We start from the raw sequence: 3,960 nt of genomic DNA on the forward strand, positions 1-3,960 counted from the left end.
CCACCTGTTCTTCAAAAAACTATGGAACTAAAAAATAAAAAAGTGCATTTGCACATTAAAAAAGTATAACACATACAATTATCTATAGTATATAACACTTGATAATGATAACCAATGACTATGTTACTGGTTTATGTATTTACTATGCTTTTTTCATTGTTTTATAGTATACTCCACTTATAAAAAAACAGTTAACTGTAAAACACCCTCAGGTAGGTCCTTCAGAAGGTATTTCAGAAGAAGGCATTGTTACCACAGGCGATGACAGCTCATTGTGTGTTATTGCCCCTGAAGACCTTTCAGTGGGGCAAGATGTGGAGGTGATTCTGACTTTGTGTAGACCAAGGATAATGTGTGTGTTTGTGTCTTCGTTTTTAACAAAAAGTTGAAAATGTAAAAAAAATTTTTTGATAGAAGAAAGCTTATAGAATAAGGATATAAAGAAAGAAAATATTTTTCTACAGTGGTACAATGTGTTTGTGTTTTAAGCTAACTTATTACAGAAGAGTCAAAAAGTAAAACAAAAGATTTGTACAGTTAAAAAGTTATAGTAAATTAAGTTTATTATTCAAGAAGGAAAAGTATTTAAAAAATAAATTTAGTGAACCCAGGTGTCCAGTATTTATAAAGTCTACAGCAGTGCACAGTAATGTCTTAGACCACATTCACTCACCATTCGCTTACTGACTCACCCAGAGCAGCTTCCAGTCCTACAAGCTCCATTCATGGTCAGAGCCCTATACAAGTGTACCATTTTTATCTTTTTTTTTTTTATACAGGGTCTTGCTCTGTTGCCCAGGCTGAAGTGCAGTGGTGTGATCATGGCTCATGGCAGCCACAACCTCCCAGGCTCCCTCCCTCCCTCCCTTCCTTCACACCACCATGCCTAGCTAGTTTTCTTTCCTTCCTTCCTTCCTTCCTTCCTTCCTTCCTTCCTTCCTTCCTTCCTTCCTTCCTTTCCTCCTTTCCTTTTTCTTTCTCTCTCTCTCTTTCTTTTCTTTCTCTCTCTCTCTTTCTCTCTTTTTTTTTTCTTTTTCTTTCTCAGAAACGGGGTTTCACCATGTTGCCCAGGCTAGTCTTAAACTCCTGGGCTCAAACAATCCTCCCACCTTGGCCTCCCAAACTGTTGGGATTGCAGGCATGAGGCACTGCTCCTGGCTCCATTTATTATCTTTTATACTGTATTTTTACTGTAACTTTTCTGTGTTTACATACACAAATCATTACCATTGTGTTATAGTTGCCTGCAGTATTCACTACAGTAACATGCTGTACAGGTTTGTAGCCCAGGAGCAACAGGCTAGACCATACAGCCTAGGTGTGTAGGCTATCCCATCTAGTTTGTGTAAAGACACTCTATGATGTTCCCACAAGGATGAAACTTCCTATGACGCATTTCTCAGAACATATCCTGTTGTTAAGTGACACATGACTGTATGCTAATCGATAGCCTGCTTCTCTGGGCTTTCCACAACTGAACTCCCAATGAGAAAAAGGGAAAGAGCTCTTTTACCAAGGACCCGCCAACATGCGCCGCGTTCGCACCAAAACCGTGAAGAAGGCGGCCTGGGTCATCATAGAAAAGTACTACACACGCCTGGGCAGCGACTTCCACACAAACAAACGCGTGTGCAAGGAGATCGCCATTATCCCCAGCAAGAAGCTCCGCAACAAGATAGCAGGCTATGTCACGCATCTGATGAAGCGGATTCAGAGAGGCTCAGTAAGAGGTATCTCCATCAAGCTGCAGGAGGAGGAGAGAGAAAGGAGAGACAATTATGTTCCTGAGGTCTCAGCCTTGGATCAGGAGATAATTGAAGTAGATCCTGACACTAAGGAAATGCTGAAGCTTTTGGACTTCGGCAGTCTGTCCAACCTGCAGGTCACTCAGCCTACAGTTGGGATGAATTTCAAAACGCCTCAGGGACCTGTTTGAATTTTTTCTGCAGTGCTGTATTATTTTCAATAAATCTGGCACAACAGCAAAAAAAAAAAAAAAAAAAAAGGGAAAGAAGAAAAAATTATAGCAGCTCTCTTCATCCCTCATCTTTGCTGGTGTCTCATTGTCAATGAGGCCCCTTTACACCCATCATTTGAGAGAGTCATTGCTGTCAATGCTGTATTACAGATATTCAAAAGGAGGGTTGCAAATGCCAAGTGAGCTGTCAATGGTCTACTGCTTGTTCGTAGCTGAGCTGAGAATCAAACTAGCCAAGTAGGTTCTCTCTTCAGCCCCTTACTTCCCAAAACTCACAGACTCTGCACCTAGGCTGTTGATTTCTTTGTGTGACAAGAGTTCAGGAGCTGGCCATTCCACCATGGGGTCCTTTGCTAAGAAGCACAGTTTAGCCAGTGAGAAGTGGACATTGTACCATTGGGTCTTCTGGGGAGAAGCTCCCAGGCTGGTAGGAGAGGTGGAACCCCCAAGGGTCCTGGACAGATGAGTGTGGAGGGAGGAAGAGGAGTCAGGACAATTCCTACTTAGTGATGAGTCCTTACCCTGCATAATGCTGGGTTCTCCCTGCCATCTGTAGACACTAGTGACCTCAGAGTCATTTGAATATCTGTTCTCCTTCTGACAGTCAGGTATGGCTGTGGCTCTGTGGGCATCTCTTTTTAAATGTGGAACCCTCGTCTGACCACTGTAAACCTATGTATACTTGGATAGGGAGGGGGCTGCTTCCTGCTCTCAGCTCTGTCTTTCCTTATCAGCCTCATCTTTCCTATGGCCCGAGTGTCTGACTGGCTTTTTTCTTTCTCAGGCGTTCTGCTAACAAGGTCCCCTTTAGTGACCAGATCCTGGTTTCGATTGGCACCAATGAGGGCAAGAGAGAGTCCAACAGGATCCTACCAGTGAGCAGTGACCCAGTAGCTCAGGCCAGCTGCATGGGAGCAGGTGGGCATCACACTGTGTTCTCCTAGAAGCATCCATTCAGGGGCAATCGGGTTTGAAGTGTCCCTTCAGAAGAGACAAATGAGGAAGAGAGATGGCAAAAGGGCCTCAGGCAGCCTGGGGAATGACTGTGGTAGGGAGTTTCTTACAGGTGACATGCTTTTTATATATGTTTATTTGTAGCCCCAGCTAGTCCCTCCCTAAATATTGTAACCCCTTCCCTACTCCTCATGCTTGTCATCTCCTGGAATGTCCCTCAATCCCACCTTACTTGGCCTATTCCTCCTTTTCTTTCAGGTCCCTGCTCAAACCAGAGCTTTCACAGATCTTATTCTAACCTCATCTTATCCCCAGGTCAAATTCCTTGGTAGGCATTTGGGGTATTAGTATTTCTCCTTCAAAGCATATGTCACAATGGTAATTTCACAGGTAGTTGTCTCATCTTTGATACTGATCTATCTCTGTCATTGGTCAGGAAGCTCTGTGAGGGCAAGAGCTGTGTGAGTCTTTTCATAGCGTATTCCAGGGTCGGTACATATGATCTGGCACATAGAAGCTTCTCTTTTGTTGTAAGAATAAATGAATGAATGAATAGATGCATTTTCTGACCTCTACCTGGGCACCATCCTTTCCTTTCTTTTCCCATTTACGTTTGGCTCTCCTAAAAGATCAAAGAATGGCTCTGTCCCTCCTTTGAAGTCCTTTAGTACTTCCAGTTCTCTCTCCTGCTCGCTTCACTTTCTACGCCTTGTACTTTCAGAACTTGGCATGGTCTGGCTCCTGCACCTGCACCTGGGTTCAGGGCTGGACTTTTCCTGTGGGTGGGTTCACTTCCAGACTAGAACAGAAGCTTCCTAAGGGCAGGGACTCTTCCTGGGATACATCCAGGTGAAAAAACTTGGCTGAATGCAGGAATGAATGAACACAGGCAAAAGGCGAGTTGCTTCAAGCTGCAGCTGACAGCTGAGCTCTAAGTCTTGGGAGGCATCCACAGCAGAGAGCCCCTGCTTTCAGGTTCCTCGTAAGAATTCCTGCCTCCTTTGGGCAGGCATTATACTGGCCCCAGG

The 3,960-nt window shown here is 44.1% G+C and overlaps 1 pseudogene; it reads left to right on the plus strand.

Moving 5' to 3' along the window:
• The first annotated feature begins 1,528 nt into the window (after positions 1-1,528).
• Positions 1,529-1,936, plus strand: LOC100593516 (annotated as a pseudogene).
• Positions 1,937-3,960: the final 2,024 nt, after the last annotated feature.

This window comes from Nomascus leucogenys, chromosome 7b, assembly GCF_006542625.1.
Source record: "Nomascus leucogenys isolate Asia chromosome 7b, Asia_NLE_v1, whole genome shotgun sequence".
Taxonomy (NCBI): Eukaryota; Metazoa; Chordata; class Mammalia; order Primates; family Hylobatidae; genus Nomascus; species Nomascus leucogenys.